Genomic DNA, 24747 nt, shown 5'->3' on the forward strand with positions numbered 1-24747 from the left:
AAGATTTATTGTACAAGAAATCATGCAAAACTCCGGTGCATATTTTTCACTAATCAAAGCTCTAATAAATAAAAAGCTCAAGCAGAAAATTATGGTTTCCCATTAGAAATTAATTACGTATTCTATAAATCTTCTCGGACCATCAACAGCTGTTCTTGCAATATTACCAATTATTTTTCCTGTTATTCCAAATCGCCTTCCGCGAGCCTCTCGGTTCTAGTTCCGCAAGAGAAAGAAGTCCGTGGTCGCGCGCCAAAAATCGTTGGCCAACTATGGTAGTACGTGGGCGCGCATTATCATGGTGCACCATCTACGCCCCACCCAGCAGCATTTCCTTCTTCAGAAACATCTCGGCGGCTTTTATTTTTCCATTCTACCCCGGACAATACAGGCCACTTAATTATGTTTTTCCTGCGTCGTTAATGTTCAACGTTTTCCCCCGGACCCATTAAAACCGCTTGCGCCGGTAAACAATAAAAATTATTTACCGTAACATGCTCGCACAACATTGTTTTTCACTTTTACAGCAATAAGTTTTCAAACACTCTTTCTGAAAGATTTAAAAAACATTATATTGCAAATACTGCAAATCTTTATACAACTTTAAGTTTCTCTTAAGACAATTATATTATTTTGATCATTTAAGACGATTGCATTTTGTAAAACGTCTTCCAAAATTTAATGACAACCACCGTTTATGCGAATAGAAATCAATTTGCTATCTATAAAAATTATATATTTACTAACCCTTTGCGGTCGGAGCCATTTTAACTTAATAATTTTTCCAAACTTATAGCGTTTCCATTTTAAGTAACCTGGTGCGTTTAGCACATTTTAGAATCGACATTTACGACTCTTGCAATAGTTAACAAGCTCTTAACAATTTTTTATACGCGAGTAAACTTGATAAAAATGAGTTTGAAACGTGGCATGATAATTTTCAGCGGCGCCATCCGACCGCAAAGGGTTGACAACTGTATTATTTATACAATCGTATCCATATACAACAATACAATTTAGTACAATATAATCTCGTATCGTTGAGAAAGCTATTATTTTTTTATCTCGAATTGCATTAACCATAATCATCCTCGCAGACGGTGACCGTGTCTTAATCGCCTTCTTTCGTCGTAAAACAGACGAATTTACGTACTCCCGGTTCGCGTACAATGTATCTTAATGAATATAGGTGGAAGCTGGGGTACTGGGGAGAGAACCTTGTCCTCTAATATGAATCATGGAAGCTTTAGCCGTACAGCCTGGGCGAAATCGTTCCATTGTGCTTGCCCGTACGCGTTCCCTCTCTCTCTCTCTCTCGCTCTCTCTGGTGGCGCGCATACCTTGCGTCCACGTATCATTATGTGAAAACCTTCTGGAATCCGTGAACAATACGTCTCAGCCGTGCGGTGCCGGCCCATGTAAGAGGAAGAGCGTAACAATAGAATTACTGGGTTACGCGATACTGTTAATAACCGTCGGCGCGGCCCGGGCTCCGGTTCGGCCGCCGATGTTTTCCATATCCTGTAGTTCCGCGGCGTGTTTATCTACCCCTTTGCCACGGTAGGATGTTCGATGTCCCGTGGCACGGTTCGTTTGTTGCCGCGCTGACGATCGTATATCGTCCCGTTGCAGCCTCGTTATTAGGGGAACGTTTTCCCGGTGTTCCCCGTTCGTTAACTATGCCACCGATGCTTTCCAATGGACTTTGTATTCGGACTTCGATGTTCCCCGAGCTTTCGATGCTTCGATGCGTTCGGGTTTCCGGGCTTTGAACTCGCGCGGCGCTCGACGATTATTGAAAATGACGAGCGGGGCGCAAAATCGAACAGAAAGTCGTCCGGCCAGCTCTTTCTTCCGGCTCGTGTCGACGGGCAGCGGTTCTCCGTTCGCGTGAACCGTGTTCGTGCAGTTTTAACCCTTTGCAGCCGAAGCCATTTTGAGCTCAAAATTGCTACGTTGACCAGCTGTGGTATAGATAGTACTTAGTATAATTTACTATGCAAAATTGAGTCTTCTGACTTGTAAAATTGTTATGCTTTTAACCGAAGGGTATTTAACAACGTCAACATTATTTAGTTAATTATATAACAATCGAGGGATTAATTTCGATTTTTTCGCTGCGTATCGATCGCCTTATTTATTTCTTCCGATTAACAAAGTAGTCGATATTTTAACATGTTTATCATCACGTGGACCACCGATGTTTAAATCGCTACGAAGATAGTATACAACAAATTTAGAATCAATTAAATTAATTTCCACCGGAGGAATGAGTCGTAAGATTTGACGCGTCGCGCGAGCGAAGCGTGGGCTCGGTAAAAATCGAGGCTTCGAGCTGAAAAAGATCGCGCCACGCGCGACGCGGAACCAGTTCGCGACAAAACGGATCCGCTTGTCGGCTCAAGCGATTTCATTCTAATACGGTCGCCCCTAGGCGGAAGGATGCCTCGAAGCACGCGGGACCATAACAGACGATGTGCACGGGCATCGACGGGGCGGAGATTGAAACGTGTTGGACGAGATACGTACAGGATGGTGGCGGGGGTCGTGTTTTGTGTGGCAGGTCGAAGAAGGTCGCTCAACGGGTGGGGGCGAGGAGGTTAGGTTCGGTGATGCAGAAAAAACATTATGTGACAGGCTGCCCCCCCGGTTTTATAACAAGCGCGCGATGTATGCGTTGATCGTGGAAAAACGAGCTTGAAAAAGGATACGTTCTCTCGCCGTACGCTTCACCCCCTCCCTCCCTCCCCTCCTCTCGCCGGTGACGTACCAGGGAAAAGCCGATACCGTAATTTATCTCGTTCAGAAACCCCCCCACGTAATAACTTTCGGCGAATTCCTGTCAGTTCCTTCCCCACGAACTTCGAATTTTCGAGAAATATTTTTCCTGTGTGATACACGAAGAGAGAGAGAGAGATATCTTGCCGCAGTGTCACGCACGCGTAATTAGTATTTATTGGACGTCGAAATTCAACTCTGAGCAATTGCGATTTCTTACGCGAGTTTGCTGCTCGTGTATTTAAATCCGGCGAAATTATTTCGTGAGATTTTTGCACTGATTTCTGCACCGATATGGCAACGAACTATATAAGGTAGAAAAAAGTTATTTTGTCACTTTAAATAATATCAAAATTAAGGTTTATTTAATATCAAAAAAAAAGTGTTTAGTTATGTTAAACTAAATGTTAAAAACTTTAAATGTTTAGTTAATATCAAAAAAAAGTGTTTTGATAATTGTCTAGTAGAACAGTTCTATCATGCAAAAAGATTCAAATCATTTGTAATTCAGTTTTAAGGATGTTATTCCGATTTAACCCTTTGCCTAACAATATCGCGTCGAACTCTTTACAAAAAGTCAGAACACGGTCTACTACATATGGATGTTACTAAACTGTGTTGAATTTAAATAAAATTCTACCCTTCTTTTGCCAATGTAGAAACATTGAGTAGAGGTTGTCAAACAATAAATATAAATAATCTGGGTCGCGGAAGAATTTATTAGCCGCAAAGCAAGGTGATTAACCAACGGTAGCTGCGAAAGTAAACGTATCGCGAAGGATTAAAAGGTGTGCGAACACTTTCGTGACCGACCGTAGTTGCGAAAATTTCATGGATTTTATACGGTATAAATGTATTCGGAGCGCCGTAAACAGTTTTACACGTTGATCGTTTCGCATGGGGCAACGAGAGTCGGACTCGTAATAAAAGTTCCATGAATAATCTACCAAATGCGACTGTTATTCGTTTATTACGAGAGGCTTTTTCGTTATCGTAATTTTGGAACGAAAGCAACAAGTAATAAAAGTTGGCTCGCAGCAAAAATTGTTCAAAATATAACAAATATGTTATAAATATAACAAATGTACAATGAAAGGGTTGAACTATTATAGATGACTCTACACACCTGTCGTCGTAAGTTAAAATATGCCGCAGCAATTTAAATATATCTCCTGTTGATTTTAAAGCAATGACGATTACATCATCGAGTCGGTGAATAAATCAGTTTAATTCGCAGCCGGACAAAATGCTATCGAATATATATATATATTTTGTCCATCGTGTCTGTCCATCGCATGCCAATTCTACTTATTGCGGACACGAAAGCGCATCGATCCGCTTGAATTATGAATGCTCGACTTCCCCGACGCGAGAACCCGTGCAAATAAAACTATATTTTATCTCCGAGCGACGTTTACGAGTGTTTTCAAAAAGAACTTTTCTGGGGAAAGAAAAGTTCCAATTTTAAACAAAAGTTACAACTATTCTCTGACTCTCGAATTTTTTAAAATTGGATATAGTTATTTTAACAAATATTATTATTTATTATTCCTTGCCTATATATGTATAGTATTCGCACCTGCAAAGTGACTTCACTTGTCACAGGAAATCGTCAAACAATTGACTAAAAATTGACGAAGGAATTTATTGTAAATACTACTCTGAAATAAAAAAATAAAATGAAAAAATTTGTTTGCCCCTATTACAGGATAATACGAGGCAGATCGTGACCGAACGATCGTGAGAAGACCGGCCATAGATTTCCAGAAGTCCTGGTGCCCGACGTCAAACTAAATCACTTTCGCAAAACTGTTTCGATTTCTGCGAGGAGGATTGCCCTTTAACTCGACCGTCCGTACTATAATAAGCGGCGCGCGGAGCCGCGTCGAGGCACATTGTGGCATTATGGCGAAACCTTTCGTGATATGTCACGAGGAAACCGAGAAACGGGATCGCGTTGCTCTCCTAGACCTGTGTTTATATCTCTGTCCGCGGGTATACAGAGAGGGCCGCCGCCGCGCGCCGCTACACCCTGCGAAGAACCTGTCGGATATTAATCAGCCGCGGATTACAAAGCGACTACGTAATTACGCTGCGATCACGAGCGAGCGACTCCGAAAAAGAGCAGATCCCTTTCCTCGAATGTGCGGCAACTTGAAATTCATTTCGAGCGGGGAACAAAGAAAATAGTCGTGACGCTATAATAGCTGCATTCTTGCGATTTTTGTGATTTAAATTGGCCTGGATTTTTGGACGTTTTAAAAAATTGCAAACAATATATCGATGTTATTAACCGACTCCTTTCACTGCGTTGATTAGCATTTATTTGTCTTTAATAATTCACTTAATTTCGTTCATAGATAACAGAAGGATTTAATTCGATTTTGATATTTCTATCATTTACAATTTTTTAATTCTATATTGACGTCACTTAGAAGCTGTATTTAGAAAAATTAATCTAATTTTTAAATGGCGCACGTACCACCTCCACCAACTAATTTTTATAAAGACATATAAAAATTGTGCAAATTATTCTTGAAACACAGCGCATAAACGTAATAACTTTCGCATGTTGAAATTGATTGAAACAACTGGCGAAGAACACGGGTTTAGAATTTAGCTACTCGAGCATCGCCTCGGTAATCGACGGTGTAGTTCCTAGCGCGGGATCGCATCCTAATCTATAAATCAGCCGACTTGCATATGATGAATCAGGTCGGTCGAACTGGTCGCGGCTGATTGAAATGGGCTGCCGGGGGATTTTCATATTTAAAGGGCACGGGTCACGACACAATTAGAGCCGCGATGTTAGCCGACTCTTCCGGATTAGGGTGTGTCCATCGTCGGACGATGATGGATCTGAAAATCTCTGGCGCTCGGAATAGTGGAGCCTCGATGTTGTCTCAACCACTTTCGACTCGGTCGCGCCCGTCCCGCACCGTTAATCGTCCCACTGCTGAATTATCATGCTCCGCGGGATATTTAATACGCGCTGCTAATTGGAAGGTTGTAAAAGCTGTCTATGCGCCGGGGGAATCTGCATATGAATACACACTGCCAACAGATGACCCGGTTCCTAATACCCTATTCATTATCACGAATAATAGATGTCTACGGGAGGTACAAGCTAATTCCTGTTGTGTTACCTGCACGAGAAATAATTGTTTCTACGAGGCCTCTTTTTATCAGAGCATAAACGGCTCGTGTAGCGCGAACGACGTCTGTTTTCCATTCGCGGCTCGTTAGAGATCTCAGGCCTGGACGCGTATCTTCAAACATTTTATACTTCGGATAACATGCTATTTCGTTTTGTAATGATTTCCATATTATTTAAACTGCTTGCGAAGCAAACACTGTTTGAAATACGCTCAACGTAGAAATTAACCCTTTGCACTCTGTGGCACTGCTAAAATTGTTTTACCATGTTAAGCTTAGATTTAAAAAATTGTTAAGTAGTAAAACTGTTTAATAATAATTATATTTAAATTCGAGATTGACGACACTAAGTGTAATAATATAAAATAAGTAGACAAAGTATATATCAAATTAAATATTGTTCTATTTACATTGTTCGCTTACTTTATTCTTATCACGAGTATGAAAATTAATAAAAAATACGACAGCGAATTTGATTATTTTTTCGCGGCCATATACGCGAACGACTTGTAGCCGAGTACAATGGGAAAGATAGAAATAGTAGGACAGAGAAATTAGTCTAGGGGGACCTAGATTCCCTGTATCGAGAGCATAATTAACGCAGCGCGCACGAATGTTGTTCTTTGTGTAACTACGCCCCTGTAATGAACGGAAGGAAACACTTTAGTTGATTTACTACGGAGAAACCATTAAACTCCATCAATCGAGCGTGAGTAGGGTAACACCGTATACACACACATACATACGGGTTTCTTCTGAAAAAAGGCTAATCAAGATGGCGAGCCGAGAGAGTAAAAAACGCGCGGATCCTCGATAATGAATTCAAAAGTTAGTTAAATCGTCGCTTTAATCGCGCCGTTTACGCGGCAAACATCGGACGAGTCTCTTTTCCACTAATCACCGAACTGCAAATACCATAACCGTCGCGACTCCGGTAACTACTACTGCGAAACGTTTATTAATTATAGTTTAATAATCGTTTCGCTTGTATCCTCTCGCAAGAGAAATTGGCGCGTCCATTAATAAATCGGGGACTCCGCTTACGACGAGGGAAACGAGTGTTTCGTATGTAATTACGTGTAAATTCCGTCGAATGGCGATAGTTAAACCTTTGAGGCTGTTTTAACTGGACATCAAAAAGTATTTGTTCTGATTTACAACGATTCCATTTCATGCAATTTATAATTTTATATATTATAGAATTAAATTTTGTGACTCGTGTAATAGCTAACAGCTAGTAACAATTTTCTAAATATAAGCAAAGTTTATTAAAAATTGAAAATTGAAAATTAATAATTAGAAATTAGAAATTGAAAATAGAAAATTAAAAATTAAAAATTAGAAATTGAAAATAGAAAATTAAAAATTAAAAACTAGAAATTGAAAATAGAAAATTGGAAAATGAAAATTGAAAATTAAAAATGATTTCAAAGCGTAGCATTACCATTTCTAGCAGCGCCATGGAGTCGCCACTCGAAAGGGTTAAATATTCATAAAATTGGCACCATCGCGAATAATTACCGAAACTGTGCCACTCCGTTGAATTCCTGCCACGAATTTACAACCCCGGTTGTGAACTGTTACAATTGCAACTTTGCGTGCCGGTCTATCGTGCGAAAGCGAAATTTCGTTTGGTTAACGCGACGTAGCAGAAACTCGCGTCCGTTTTTCGCGGGAACGGCGAGGGTGTCGGATGAAGAGAGAGAGAGAGAGAGAGAGAGAGGGAGGGAGGTGTGGTGGGGTGGGGGGAGTAGGCGAAATGTAGGTAACAACGGTTTAAAGTCTGGGAATGATGTACACGCGTGGAACATTCGGAATCGCAAAGATTCAGTAATTACATAGCAGTACATAACCTGTACATGGCGTTTTATGACGCGTACGTGTATACTGCACCCAGGTAACACCGTATCAACATAACGGACAGGGCTCCGGCTGCTTTGCATATTCCGAGGCAATCATGTCAAGCAGAATGTAAGGTCTCTGTCAAAACTCATCGCCGCAGCCTCCTCTACGAATATTTAATGGGGAAAAGTATTGCTGTGTTAATTCCGCCTTGGTCGAATAATCGCAACATTGATGCGTTCCAACGGTCGATTATTATGTTGATTCGCTGCACGGGAGAGCGGGATAGAAAGTAACAATTATTTTGGTAGCCTGGGATAAACGAAGTACTTAATATAATTGATTTTAAATAAACTAGACACTGAACAACGAACGACGAAAATTCCTGATAGCCGACGATCCATGGATCCTTGTTATTTGCGTGATGGCCGAACGGCGAAGATAACGAGCACGCTGGGAAAAATCAATGAAAACCGGAAACTCGTTTCGCGGAAGGTAGACTCGAAGATGTTTTACACCGTTTTCCACTATTACAGGGCTACACGCGCGCTACAGGAAGTCAGGCGACACCAGTTACTCGGCAGGACATGTAATTTAAATCTAAATTGCATATCAGATGTTGGCCAAAAGTCCTAAGCTTGATTCACGAATTAAATTATTTTTTATTGATTAATATTTTAAGCTTGCATCTTCGATTTTGAAATTATTATTGGACATATGCTGGTAGACAAAGTGTTGAGCATATATATATATATGTTGTACACAGTAAGTGAAATTAATCTAAAATCATTTTGAAAATTTACCACGACGACAGTATATGTATATACATACCTTGTAGAACGAATAAATGTTGTGCAATGTATAGTTGAATAGAGAATAGGTACATACCTGTAACATAAAAAGAAACTGTAATTAATAAGAGTTGAATTAATAGTAAAATCTAGGTAAACGATTTAAAAAGTATCAAATTTCAAGTAGCAGAAAGATTAAGAAAAAAAGAAAAGAAACGTTGAAGTGTCGATTATTTTTAATTCGAAGCTATTCCAAGAGTTACGATTGTTCGTATATAATATAATAGAGACTAGATAGTCCCTATCTGCTGTAGTCAACGCGAAGAACTCTCGTTTTGCATAAAAGTACCCGCACAGTCTTGTAATGCAATTAGAGCTCGAAGAAGTAAGAGGCCGGGGTTTTTACCGGTGAAAGGAATAGGTGAAAGATGAATAAGTAGCACGGAGTTCAACACAAAACTAATGGCTCGCGGAAGATAAAGAAAACAAACGCGGGCCCGTAAAAGCTATTCAAAACTAAGCCATTTCGCCGGATTATGCCGCTAAGGAAACTGCGTTTGCAATTTGCTTAGAGAGCGAAGATAAAGACTGGTTTCAATGCTCGAGTTGCCAAGAATGAGTTCACGAAGTCGCTCGGATATCTCTGACCGTTGCTGTAGCTTCACTCGTCACGGATGCAGCCTATTTACCGTTTAGTCTTAATAGCTGGATCAAATCATCATTTGTATAAATACTTTGCACGCTCACAAAATACAGAAAATATCGAAAACCTCAAAAAAGAATGGAAACAACAAAATTTTTTAAAATAACCTCGTTTACCTCTTAAAACGGACCCCGCACAACAATTTCAATTTCGCACAACATGTCTACTAAATATGAATACTATTAATTTATTTCAAATCAAATTTAATTCTTCTGTTATCAGAGTATAGAATATAATAATAATAATAATGAATATATGCTAATTAACACAGCGTGGAAGGAATGACAGCGCAAGAGGTTAAACAAGCGGAGCCAATGGGAATATTTGGTTGCTCGCTCGCACCGTTCGTTCCCTCCATTTTTCCCAGCTAAGGTTAGGCGAAACACCCTGCGTATTCCGTTTACAATAGTGTACCTTTGTTCCCGAAGAGTGTTCCCGAGCGATGATAAACAGCACGGATATTTAGGTATTCCCTGTACAGTGTGCTCCGCACCCTGGCAGAAAAGTATTCCAAAGAGGCGGCGACGCGGCTGACAAATCGCAAATCAAGTCGCCCATTGTAAGCAGTCGCTTTAAAAATCAGTCGCAACCACCCATCGCGCTGTTTATGGACGCGCGAATACTCTATGGATACTGGACCAAAAAGGGCGCGGATCACGACGTACTTCTTCGACTAAATGTGTCGCACCTTAGGCTTTGTGACACGTGAATCTCTGTCGAGTACTTAACACTATGCCATTCGCGCGTATAACCTAGATTTTTTCGCGTCGCGAAGGTGGAACCGACGCGAATTTCATTTCTTCTCGACAAGATGTCCACGCACTCGTCACGTATAATTGTGTCTTTCTTTTTCGTTTGCTATTATCGAAGGGTTTTTATGAAAAACATAAAGTCGCTACGTCTTATTAATTCACTGTCAGTTAAACAGAACACGCACTATTAACTTTCGTTTAGTTTTTGAATGACACCAAAACGTGGAGCCACCGGCACTTAACGATAGTTTTCGCATTGCGCCGACGTGGAGCCACCGGACGTCGTAGTGTAACCTCTTAGGAACGTCGCCGCCATTTTGGTGGTTTCCGCGGATGTTTTGTGCTTCACTGAATTGTGTTATTAGTTGTATTATTGCTGAAGTAAACGCTTAAAGTGAAATATGTACAATACACTACTAAGAAAAGAATATATATGGGTACTACTATATTATACTTCGTCGAAAAATCCTTACACCGTGTTGCAGTTTGGAAGTGCTGTTATGAGGCGTAATTTGCAATCAGTATGGAATAATAGTGCAGTGAAAGTGAACGTTAGTGTAATCTCCGTCGTTTTACATACATGGATTACAGCTTTTGGATTGGAATATTTACAACTGAATGGGTGAGTTTTTCGTTAATAATATTCGTGACACTTTTGAAATTAGGAAATTCATAAAATTCTTGTTACTTTGATCGTGGTTCAAAGCAGTTGCGACCCGGCTTCGGTCAGCTGGCTCGCGCGCTCGGTTGAATCCTCGTGCGCGCGCAACAATCTTTTATCATTAATAGCTCGTTAACAAAGCCGCGGATTGCATTTCGGCAAAGGAAAAGGTTACTTGAAATGGTCTCGGGAATTTAATGGTTTCTCTTCAATTCAAAAGATATCATTTTGGAGTTTTATATAATTGGGAAGTTTAATTTAATTGAGTTATTATTTATGTATATGGCTACAGTTTTTACAATTAGGTATTCTATTCGGATTATTGAAGTATTAATTAAAAGAGAAAAGAATATATTTCATTATGAATATATGAGAAGAATAAATACAATATTTATTTGTAAGTTTATTTAATTTAATTATATTTCCCAAAATTTATTTACCGAATTTACAAGTACAGCGAAACTTCATTTTGCCTCGACGAGATCGTAACATACTATAGCTAGCCTCTGTCGAGCACTTAACTACCCGAATTAAAGTCTCGTCGTTTCATTTACATGAAAACCGCAGATCATAATTGAAACGATCCGGCATCCGTAGAATCCATAGGTGAACGTAATTCACTTTCGTCGGTATTAATAAAGTATGCAAATCCGGGATCGGTGATTTTCTTTTATCGCTGAATAAAGGAACTTTATGCGTTAGAGCGTAAAAGCGTTCGTAGAACGGCGAAGATCTAAAGGAATTTAATAAAAGTCCATTTGATTTTTCATTTATGGGAAGTATTGCGAAATGAAGAACGATTTCACTTAATCACAGTCACTTCGTATTATTTATAAAATTCTACAGTCGTATAAATTTCTAGGCATACAATTTTTTGATAATTAAATCTGTCGATTTCTTTACCAATTTGTCCTACAAAAATGATTGTTTAATTTATTATCGACAATCTACAGTGTCGTATAAAGTTCTAGGCATGCAATTTATTCATAATTAAATGTGTCGATTTATTTAGCAATTCGTCCAACAAAAACGATTGTTATTATCGACAAAGTTCCCGGTATCTTCTCAGATGTAACAATAAAAGTTCCACCATCGTTGTTCCCGACGAATTAATAACCAAATTCACGAGACACGAAACATTATCTTCGTACAAGCAAATGTTTGCGAATCTCTGTGAAATTCACGTCCCAGTACGAACAGCTCTCCATACAAATGTAATGCCACTTCGCGCGGCTGAACTGAAAATATTCGCGGCATCCGCCATCAAAATATAATTTCACGTAAGTAAATGCAGCGAGTGCTGCAGAAATATCGATTCCGCGATCGGCGGTTCGTTTCGCTTTACACGGTTGCAGTTTTCACCGTTACCTCTCGTGCTCATCCACCCCCCCCCCCTCTTCCACCCCCCGTGTCGAATGTTTTCGCGGCCGGTCGTCCCCCACCCCCGATTTTAATTAAATTTTCTGCGACGATTCGATGAAACTTAATTATGATTCCGATGAATTAATTATAAAATTTCCAGGCTACGGGACGCGCGCGCGCGAGCGCGAAGAAAACGTCCGAATAGAATTGCTTTGTTCGTTTTAACTTCGGGTTCCGATGGAATCGCTCGAATTATAACGCGGTTATACTATAATAAACTATAAAGTAATAAATTTCTAAAAAAGGGACCAATTGCGTTCCAAAATATTCCAAAACATCAGATCTTCCGCTCTGCAGGAACAATGATTCCAAGAGCGAACACTTCGGGACTCGACCGTTTCGTTTCTCCCTAAAAACGCGCGAACGCGATCGATTCCGGTGCGTCTTTAATTCCGCTGAACCACCGCCGGTGGACGCCGCCGCGAACACATAAACTGACCGCTTCATTTCACGCGAGTAATTGCACGGCAATGGGGTGGGGAGGAGGGGGAGAGGAGAGGGAGGGAGGGCGTTTACCGCACAAAATTACAGTCGTAGAGTCGTTCATCAACATCATCATCATCAGTGACACACCGGGTCGTCTCATAGTCCCGACACACACAAAGGCACACACACGTATATGTATCTTTTAAGCGTTACAGCCGGTAAGTAGGATCTCGCCTGTACGTGATACAGCCTATGTAGAACGTACGTAGCTGTACATGCGGTTATTAGAACCGAGATCTGTACCCATATACGATAACTGTGCCGCTCTCCAGTTATGACTTCTCTCTTTTCTCGGTTGCCGGTGGCCCCCCACCTCCCCCCCCCCCCATGTGCGCGTCCGTAACTCGCTTGATTACAAAGCCTCTTAATGTCGCCAGGATTTAGTCGGCCGGCGCCGCTTCTTCTTGCGACCGCGTATAAAGTGCAACTAGGGAGGGACTTTGTTGGGAAAGAGACCGGAATCGTTCGTCGCCCCGCGACACACATTACGGAACCCCGAAAACCTGGCATTAATTACGCGGGCGCCGTTTCGAAGCAGACTTGCTATGGTTGACTTCTTCTGGCTCGAATGGGTCCAGTTGAATCGATATAAATAAAGGGGAAGTGTTAAGCAAATTTTGGTTGAAAAAATGAACCGCGAGCTGTTCAATTATACGGTGGAATTTGTCCGGTCCCGCGATCCATCGCGGCCGGCGCAATTCGAAATTAATCCGAGGAGCAACGTTCTCGGTTAAACCATTTCTCCTCGTTTCGAACGAGGCTTCACGCTGAACCCGTTTATACTCATTTCCGGCGCTCCTAAATCTTCTTTTCCGCGGGGTTTGTTTCCGGGTCTCTAGAATTTATGGTCGCCGCCTCAAAACGGTTTGTCGCTAGTTCGCGCCGGACGCTTTTCGAAAATCGAAAAGAACAAACGACGCCGCCGCTGACGGAAAAGAAACGCGGCGACGGGCGCTGATGACGCGGCGATGAAAAATTGCGCCGAGATCGTCGAAAAGGGTAGAGCGAAACGCCGGCAGAGAAACCTCGCAGCCGGCGTAAAATGATCCTACGTAATAATTAAAATAATTACGAGCGTTTAATCAAAAGTTTTCAGCCGGGCGCGGATTGCGGTTATCCCGGCGATAAACAGACATTTAAAACTCGCGGCGCGCGGTGCACGTTCGGTTTTTGCGAATAGAGATTACGCGCGCCGTGTGATAAATTCACCTTCGTTAAAATAAATACGAGATGTAATGATCAAACTTATGTACAACGAATACACGCGCGACAAACTGAAACGAAAACGAGAGATCCGTTCGCTCGGCGGCGAATGAACGTGAAAATCTTCTTTTCCTCTGCGGCCTCAGTTTTGTAATTCGTTGCAGTTCGTTTGAAATGTGAAAGTATTATGAAAAATAGCCTGGCTCTTGATAGTCTTTCCTACCGAAATTACGGTCGTGTTTAAAGGGTTCTCGGAACACGGTGAACCGAATGGAAATACGGTTGTTGGACTTTGCTGGTCTCTTGAGAGAATTTTCTATTCGAGCTTGAATTGAGAACGGAAAATGCAATTACAAATCAATGTGAAAATACAATTAGAAATAAATGTGAGAATTCAATTACAAATCAATGTCAAAATGCAATTCGAAATCAAAGTGAAAATGCAATTAGAAATCAAAGTGAAAATGCAATTACAAATCAAAGTGAAAATGCAATTACAAATCAATGTGAAAATACAATTAAAAATCAATGTGAAATAAATTTGAACAGTTACAATTTTAATAATTTTTGAAATCTAATTTTTCATAATATAAAAATTATTCATGGAGCGTCTGTAATAATTGAAGTGGTGCCTCAGAGTGACCACCCGAGTGCAAAGAAATTTTGTTCTATCGCTACAGCTGTCTACCGAAAAAATGAAATAAATGAAATACCGAAAAAATAATGAACTTCTTTTTCCCCGACCTAATATTTGTCAAAAATCTCTCTGCCGAATTCGCGAGCACGATGAAAGCTCGTACGCGGTCCGAACGGAAACGTAGTAGCGTGTGGAAACGCCGGCGGAACACGAGATGGAAATAAACGTCTTCATTAGTTGAACCTACGACGAGCGCTTAACCACCGGAATTAAAGTCGAGCCTTTCCCAGTTATACGAAACCGCAGTTTATAATTGAAAGGATTCGTGTTCCGCGGAATCCTTAGGGGGAACGCCGCCTCCTTTTCTTCGGTATTAATGAAGCATGCGTTCCGCGGTATCGGATTGAATCCAGTCGGACCAGTGATCTTCCTTTTGTCACCGAACAAAGGGAATTCGTACGTCGTACTATAAAAAGTATTCGAACAATGACAATTGGCACGAGGATACGATGGTACACGTCGTACAAGTTCGTTTCATTTTCGATTAACGCGAAGGTGGAAACAAGACTTATTATGCTGTTCAGACATAATTTAGTAATTATTTATAAATATTATTAATTTGTTTTGTATTTCATTCGGCGACCGACACGCAACAGTTCGAACACGTTTACAATCGTGAACCTTTTCGATCCCTGGTTAAAAAGTCAACAATCGAACGGGCGAGGATAGCCCTTGGTAAAACAAATTGATTTGGTAGGGCGAACCGTAATGAGGGGAGGGAGGTGTGTAACGGCGATATCGATTACAAGGAAAAGATACAGGCATTGTGTGTGTGTGCGCGCCGGTGGAAACATGTTAATCGAGAGGAAGCCGCGTCCGAGGTTACACCCCGTGGAAAAGTCTAGCGGGGGACCTGATTAATGGCGCATCGGCGTCATAATTCATTAGATTAGACCGTAGCAAATCATGAAAGCGTGCCGTGTCAAAGCAAGTGCGAAATCAATCGTCGGCGGGGCAGGTCGATGCACCTGCATAGCAATCAGAATCAGTGCTGCGCTCTCAATAACGCGCAACCACAGCCGGCTAGCGCGAGAGAGAGAGAGAGAGAGAGAGAGAGAGAGAGAGAGAGAGAGAGAGAGAGAGCTGGCGTGGCCGCCATTATTTTGCAACGAGTGAAACCAATAGCGCCTTGTTTTCGTTTCGACAAAAACCGACGGCCGGCGCGATCATTTATTACAATAAATCGTTCCGGCGGCGCCGTTGCGCATCTTCGCGTGCCGGCGGATAAAAAACATTCTCATTGCAACTCAATCGAGTTTTCTCTCTCGTCGCCGCGTAATTTTCATGCCCGGGGACCATACATCGATACGGTTTTTGTCTCGTCCGGACTAAATCAGCGGTTTTCAATCCTTTTTACAACGGCGGACCACGCTGGAAATTGGAGAAATATCTCGCCGGCCGTGAGAACAGCCTCGCTCCCTTTTTTCTTATCATTTTCAAGGTTTTTGCTTATTCGCGGTTTGCAAACAAACTCGAGAATGTTACATTGCCGCCGCGAAGATGATTTTAAACAATTCGATGAAAATCTAACTCCAAAATATAACGACGTGATTTATTGAAAAACACACTATATATTGGAGAGAATATTATATTAAATTATCGAGTCAAATTTAGTTTGTAAATTGTAGAAATAAGAATAACGCGGCTGTACTTTGTTACAGTTTTGTAAACGCGACTTTATTTACCAGATTCATCGTCGGTTGATGCTAAACTCGGCCTTCGGTTATGCAAACGTTCTTTTAGCAGATTAGCATTTGCTTCGCGGGTAAATATAACTGTTTATGAGCGCGGACGGGATTCGCCTGACACACTAACGTAGATTAGCAATACAAAATGTTTCATTAATATCGGAAGATAATGTGAAACTATTGATGTACATTATAGTATGCAATATAAAACTTTAAATCGAAATTGAGAGATAATGATAAACTATCGGACATGAATTAACACTAAACAATTTTAAATTTAAAGCAAGAGATAATATGCAATCTTTAATGTACGTTAATGATAAATTACAATTTTTATTTATTGAAATCGACAATATGAAACTACAATGAACACAGTTTCCAGAATAATTTCACGAAACGAATAACTTATTTGAAAAATGCTGTCGTTCATAACAATTAAAAAGCAAAGCGATCGATTCCCGGTTTTTCCGTCACTAAACGGAAACTAAAACTTGTTGTTGATTATCAAAAAGTATGAATAATAGGCGGCAGAGCTTGCCTTTGCTTCGCGACGCAAGCGATAAATAATTTGATTAATTGCCTCGGCATAAATAATTACTTGAACTAATGAAACCGTTTATTACATCGAATGCCCCTCAATTAAGGGCGCCGAACATTTCATACACACGGTGACCTAATTCAGTAGGGTTTCATTTAATTTGAATCAGAGTGGAAATTTGACTTCCATCCACGGCCGTGCGGCGGCAACTCGAATTTAAAATCGCGACAGTGAATTACCATAGGAATTTAAATGTTCGGACGGTTAAATGAAAATTACGGTAATTAAATTTAATCGCTGGAATATTTAATTTCTAGAAACTGTAACACTTGCGACCGCGCGCGTAGCGCAAGACAATGCTGATGAATAATTTATGGTGATTTATTTCCAGTTGAAATTATTCATTGAATAACGCGTGTACGCGATTTATTAATGTTACCGAGGCGGCCACGTGGTTGACACGCTAGAGCTGCGCAAGGTCTTGAAAATATCGGGATCTCGACGTTCGAGACCGGTAATTTTTTTGTAAAGAACTGTGTTTGTAAAAATTTAATTCGTAAAAATTCAATTCGTAAAAAACTTTAAAACGTCAAAATTTCCTTAAAATTTCGGAAACATCAAAAATAACATTATTCCAAATATTATTTGCTGCAATCAAATTGTCGTTGAGATTTCATAACATAACCTATCCATCGGCGAATCGAATCCACCTACGCTTAATAGAACTCTCGTCGTCGTCGTCGCGCGCATGCACATTCCATGAACCGCTCTGCGCGTACTTTCCATAGGTGTAAATTACCTAGCAACGATTCGTGCTGTTACGTGGATTATTAATATACACGTGTTTAATGCGCGGTTCCCTGGGTGGAAATTGCATAACGCGGGGTCCATTCGCAGCCGAACAAATCTTCCTGCAACAGAGTAAGACTCGAGAAATGTACGCGCGGTTCAAATTTCGTGGTACGGAGCGAACGTCGCCGCCTCTCTTATCCGAACAACAAAAACGCGAGTACGTCGGAGCCGAACTCAACGGCAGCGGCGCGCGTATCTCTTTCGCCTCGGCGTACGGTTCTTTCGCGAGCGGCAACGCAACATTGAAAACAGAAAAACAACCGCGAAGCGTCCGCGCGTTTCATCCGGAACGGGATTACTTTCGTTTCGCGGAAAAACGAAGGTGAAAACGATTGGTGGAAAAAGGGGAGAGTGTACGCGATTAAAGAGAGGGAGAGACGGCGATAGAATCTGTGAATGACAACGACAACCGGAATTCTTTCGGAGAGACGACGAGTTGCCGCCGCTTGGAGGCTCGTTTAAAACCGAAGACTCCCACGGGACGAGCCGGAGAGGGCCGGCTTTGGCTTCGCTTTACGTGTTCATAATTCAGACGCGCGGCGCACGCTCCGCGGAAAAATTATCAATGATTTCCTGATGTTTGCCCGTTACATTCCGCCGCGGATGTTTCGAAAGGTCGTCACGTGCGGTGGAATAGCGGGAAGGACGAGTTTTATTCGAAAAAAATCGTGGCGCGCGGTGCGTCACGCACGAAACTCACGAGTTACGGAGAGAAGGTCCGTGATACACGGGGGTACCGAACGAATCAAAATAAACACCGCGTGAGAGAGACCCGCCGCCGTCGCTTGGTGTGCTACCGTTTTAGAAGTCCGGCGAAATTAGCGACTATTAGAGAGAGCGCGATAACTGCGAGACGGTCACTGCGGAACAGTAAAGTGGAACGGTTTGGATTATGTTGTCCCATGAGTTTTTTCCGCGCCACGCTACGAGTGACTTCAAGTGGCTGTTTTTGTATAAACATACAGGCTTACCTCTTAGCCGTTTATGGCATCGATTTCAGTCGTCCCGGAGCTCTCTCAAAGTACGTTGCGCTGCTGACAAAGTCTCCTTTAAAAATTTCTTAAAGAGACTTGTCACTGGAGACGAGACTTGGATTTTATACCAAATTGTAGTATAGTATAGTATATAATTAGTCTAGATAGATATGTATTTATTCGAAATTCGAATAATTATTCTAGATAAATATCTATCCAAAATTCGAGCAATTAACCAAGAATATTTACCCTAAATTCGAATAATAATTTTCGATAAATATTTATTGGAAACAATACGAACGACGAGCAAAACTGCTGTCCGATCAACCGATTTCCGAGGACGCGTTTAGTAGGCATCTTCGTCGCCTTGTTTCGAAGTCAACGCAAGCGACGGCGACGTTTCCTCCCCGTCACCTACCAAGAGACGCAGAATGCATCATTAAATTTCGTCGCGGCGCTTTGATCCGGCTCTTGTATATCGATAGGTTAATTAAATGATGAGGCCGCGCGCCAAGAAGCTTAAGCCGACGACGTGTGGGCGCATTGCAGTGGATTCTTTGACTGTTCCTTGGCAAGCAGGAGAGACCCGTTGACGAATGCACACGAATTCCTTGCGAAAGCCGTATGGAAACGGTAGAGAGAGAGATCACAGCGCGATAAGAAGAATCTCGTATGGCGGACTGGATGTTGCAGAAACGCGGCGGCGGATTATACGGCACGATCTCGATGCGGATCATCTTCGCCTGGCTTTTGAATTCTCCTTCGTCTTGTAAACGTGCCGCGAACCCTTTCACACGTGACGCAACAAGCCGTAAGATGTACTTGTTAAATTGTAGCATAATTGTCGAATTTTTCTGCTTTCGATTTATACTTGATATAATATATTATTTCTTATTTTGTTATTATATCTTATTATATTTATCACATAATGTTCTATTAAATGAAATTCTATAATTTACTATTAATATTAAATGAAATTCTATATTATGTAAACTTGTTTCATTCGTCCGATTCGGTCTTATACTGCAAAGGGTTCAGTACGAATGATAACCCGTCGCCGTAAGTCGTAATAAAATTCTATTCTCGTGTCATCAATATTTAATATGCCAAGTGACGCGTTTACGTCGACTACAGACGGGTGACCGACCAATTTTTAACCGCCTTCTTTAGTATTCATTTTTATTGTAATACCATCGTACGTGTTTACTACGATTTTTCGAATACAAAAGAGTCGAATCATTGTTTCCAATGGAGAATGCAAACTTTCTAATTCCGGTTTCATTAATTCGATGACGTTCACGTTGTTGTGGGAATTTTTATTTCGGTTCAAAAACAGTCATACCGTTGAAAAAGTGTTGACTAAATTACGTATTTTTATCAAATATATAATTTAATTTTCTAGAGTATATAATTCAATTTTCTAAAATATATAATTTAATTTTCTAAAATACATAATTTAATTTTCTAAAATACATAATTTAATTTTCTATATTACATAATTTAATAAAGAGTATGAGATCTAGCCTTCTCAACCCAGTTCCGCCGAGCAGACACGTCACGAGGAAACGGCAACATTTAGCAGCAGCACGACGAGTACACTCTCGTTAAGAGAGCAGAGCCATGTAATCGTGCCATTAAAACGCGTATCTGTAACGCGAACGATCAATAAAAGAAATTGAAGGCCGTAAAACGAAGTTCTGTAAAACAGGTAATTGGGTATTTTCGTGTCAGAATCGATGTTAGTTAGCGGAAACTGGGGAGGTTCGCGACGGCAACGGCTGCGTCGATTCGAGCGCGCCTCGTTGCGCAAGTGTCCGGCCGGTGCAAGTTTTACCAGTATATTTTCATATCGATACCAGCAGCACCGGCCTCTGGGAGACTTCCTCCTAGGAATGCGCTGTGTTGTAGTTTAAAGAGCGCTATCTCGGACGGATCTCAAATGGCTGTGTGTTCGATCGTTCGTTTTCTAACTTGATTAAGGTCAGATCCGGCGTTCTTGATGTCTCTCACCTTGATCCCTTACTTTTCAACCTAATTATGAGCGACGTGTTTGAATAGTTTTACTACCCGTCGGCCCGTCGGCTTGTTTGCGGATGGCTTAAAACGGTTCCCGCGGCGCGTTCATAACGGAGGAGGAAGTTCACCGCTTGTAAACAACCTGACCTTCACAATGTTGAATCTTCGGTTTACGCGACATCATTTATTTCCCGGCCTACGCGCGACTAAATCGACGCTCGTGAAAAGACCGCATCGTTCTGCGATTGCGCGTTCAACCTTTTTAAACGTGACACGTGATCGTAGTTTAATTAACGCTAATAATTAATAAAATAATATAGTTTACATTACTTTGAAAAATCAACGTTTCTCAATTAATTGAATGTAATCGAAACGTTTAACTTGTCAAACACTTGTTCAATGTTTGCAAAATCAATTAAGCATTACAATTAGTAACACGATCGAGAGAAACGGCAATTGCAAATATGTGTACATATTTCTTAATTGAAATATTTTTATCCGTGTCTCGATCGCATCTACGTGCGAAGAATATGGTACAATAAGAGGTTTATGGTGCTCCATTACCATTCTTTATAACGTTGCAGACGTTCTTTTTAGTATCTCGTTTAATGTTCTACAGTACTTATTAACGACGCTCATAACGCAGGAACTGTGCCGTCAGTTTTACCGACGAGCTGCTAATTATTGTACGAAGTTAACGCTCGACGACTTTCTTATTGTTCTTTCGTAGGTAAAACATTTTCGATATAATACGCGCTCGACGATATCGTTATTTGTCTCTGTTACGTCTCATATCGAACGCATATCCTCGTGCCACGCGGCATTACTCTGTTGCCTCGCGAGAATCCTCGCGCGCCACTCTATATGCATTAATCGTCTCCAAGAATCGCATTAGCTGAATCGAAGTGAATCTTACCGATAAATGCATCGACGTCGACATTACGATTCAGAATTCACGCTGTTTCGCATAAATTATTCAACGGCATGGAAATCGATGCAATGTAAATTGCTGAACACCGTTTCTTCGATATGTTTTTTTTTTTACTGCAACGACTTTTTAAATAGTATCGTATGCATAGTAATCGACCGTATCCTAAATCCAAAAGACGGGACGGTACGAACGCGCGTCCGAACAGTAACCTTATTTCCAAAGAAAACAAGGAAAAATGACGTGTCCGCTCCCGGCTGGCGGCCATCGATATATCTGGGCAACATCCGTGGCGACGTGCTGGTCCACATTCGACGTGCAGGTTCGAGCTGGCCGGCAAAAAATTTGGTAAGCGGAGAGACGAGACGGCCGATGAAAAAAGGAGAAACGGCTGCCGGGAAGACGAGAGCGAGATGTAAAAACTGACGAAGTCGGATGGAGAAGGACAGAAGGGGACACGCGCGCGTACCGGCAGGGACTCGTCGCGATTCTACTCGGGTCTAACGTGTTCTACCGCGTCCAGACTCGTTGCACTTGTTCGCGGACCTACATACTCCGCTGTTCCTTTCTCGCTCTCGCTCTCTCTTTCTTTCTCTCCGCGTTAGACTACTCTGGACACATACCTCTGATAACACGCGACCACGTATCAAGAATTTTTACAGACGCGCGAGGGACGCGCTTCCCAGACGAGAGGTCCTTAAAGTGTTAAGCCGCGCAGGAGGATCGCGCTGTTTTTTCACCGCCGTCTCTCTAACCCTTTCACGTACCATTTTCTTGAAAAATATTACGACTAGAATTTTTTCGATCGCAGCAATTTCATAGAAGAAAAAGAAATATTATATTTATTGCGTCCTTACGTCTGCTCGAATGTTTAAATATTGCTGACGAGAGAATAGAATTTAATTGTCTAATTTTCTACAATTCTAATTAAAATATTCAATATAAAATGCTGACAATATCGTTCGCTTGTATTTGCGTTACAGTATGAAAAAACGTAGCAGATTCGTTCGATTATTTATCGTACCGCATAAATAGAACAAATAAATTATTAATTGACCTTTCGTTACTAGAATCGCTCTAATAAAAATCAACGCTTGAAATAAAAGATTTTATTTCTTAACAGATAAAATTCTGAATAAAATCTGGAAGCGTGTGATCGTAAACCTCGCCTCTCACTGTTTTTTAACGAAGCCCATTGAGGTCAAATACGAAGCGAAGATTCAATCAATGGAAGTCATCGTTTCAGCAGGATTCTCAGAATCGCCGTTCGCGATACAAATGCAATAGGACACGTTGAAAATGTATTCAACGACGCCGCCCCGCGGCTCGAGGTCAATTCGTATCAATTCTCGGCCAATTATTGACACAGATCTATGATACCAGGGGTTAATCGAAACCCCGATGAAATATACATTTGGGCCTGTCTAAATTCGAGCTCGTTCAAATTTAGGTTATTACAGCGTTGCAAATTTATAAGCAATGAAGGTACGACTTATACTTATAGGACTGACTGTAGATCCGTCATTACGTTTTATAGCAAGCCGTAAAGAGTAATATACTTTGTCCCATTTTTATAAATCAATATTTTATCTTCAACGTACAATTTGATTTCCAGTTGAACGTCAGAAGCGTACGAATACTTTCGCGTACGACTGTACGTTCCCGTAAAGCGAAACATTGTAATAGCGTAGCGCTAAAATTCATTTTGCTCGACTGGAATCGCGTTTTACATCGGTCTTTACAGCATCGGTTTTTCGATGAAAAAGGAAAAAGGGGGTCATCACAGTGTGTTCGATTTGTTGGGAAACACATTTCTGCAACCTTTGAACGAAGATTGACGTTTCCATCGTGTGACAGTTCATTAATGGATCATCCCATTGTTCCGGGGCTCTCGAAAGGCCTCTGGCCACCGAGGATTAATCGGTGAAATTATTTTATGACCGCCGTGCCTCCCAGATACCCCTGCGCGCCCGCGCGCAGCTCTAGAACCCCGGCTGAAGGAGCAATTTTCCGGCAATACAATTCCCTGAATTCTCTCCGCGCTAGAATTCAAGTACCGTATTAGATACACCCACAGCATCGGCCGCGTACAAGCGCGGAACACGTCGTCGTTCACCACACCACTTGTGCCCGGCGAACAATTCGTAGCAGGGCGAGCTATACTTCAAAAATAGAACACACACAGTGTGCGCGGCTACGGGAAAAGCCCCTCCGTACATTAAATTTCCGATTTTCGACTAATTGTTGCCGCTACAGCTGTTATAATTTTCTAACAAATGCTATAGGGTTGTTCAATCGTTTTCACCTTAATCGTGCGGAATCGTTTAATTATTTCTCCTGAATTTTTCCTGCGAACTACATGTGTTATAGCATAAAAGTTTTTATGATTTTAAGTTGTGTTAAAAATATTGTACTATAAATATTGTATTATAAATATTATACTACAAATAATGCAATCTAAATATCCCAACATAAACGCTGTAACATAACACGGCGGTGCTATTTTTGAAATCACGGTATCACCATACAGAATATAGAACTACATATTCATAAAATAGTTACACTCCCATTTCAGCACCGGGAAAAATTGAACAATGAACAATACAGCGCGGCGCGCGCGCGTACTCTTTCGAGCCGTTCTTTTAATTGGCATTGTATTTCACCAGTGGTTCGTGCATTTTTATACAGTATGTAACACTCGGTCGGAGACCCCGATACTCACAGTACGAGATGAAACAATGATCAATAAAATTCTGATTTTATTGTTGGCGCACAGGGGATCTTTTAATGCGGCAATTAAAATCAGTCCGTCGTCTTATTGCGCACTCGATTATTTTACAACGAAACTCCGTCCTTACGAAACTCGGATACGAAAAGAGATCTTCGAATAAAATCTTGTATTATTCTCAAGATTACCGTGTCGTAATAATTATTGAGAAAATGTTATTTTTTTATACAGATAATGTAATATAAAATGTTCGCATTATAATTAAACTCTCAAATAACGAATAACTTCATCGTTTAAATGATTATTTAAATAAACGTTTGCTCGCTCTGCTTTAGTGTCGCTGGCCTATTTATTAATAATAGGAAATCGCGGCGGCGCGAAGACGAGGGGGAGTTATGACCGTTGATTCTCCGAGTTTCAACGAACACGGATTCCTCGGTGATAAGAAAGCGTGCAACGTTCGCGCGTTCATTATTCGTAACAGACTCGTTAGCGGTTGAAAATGTAAATGGGGGGGGGGGGGGGGGGGCCC

The 24747-nt window shown here is 41.2% G+C and overlaps 1 protein-coding gene across 5 annotated transcripts in view; it reads right to left on the reverse strand.

Annotated features, from left to right (window-relative positions):
* LOC144474818 (CCR4-NOT transcription complex subunit 6-like) overlaps positions 1–24747 on the reverse strand; it is a 116914-nt gene that overhangs the window by 18121 nt on the left and 74046 nt on the right. The window lies entirely within an intron of this gene.

This window comes from Augochlora pura, chromosome 9 (assembly GCF_028453695.1).
Source record: "Augochlora pura isolate Apur16 chromosome 9, APUR_v2.2.1, whole genome shotgun sequence".
NCBI classification, from domain to species: domain Eukaryota; kingdom Metazoa; phylum Arthropoda; class Insecta; order Hymenoptera; family Halictidae; genus Augochlora; species Augochlora pura.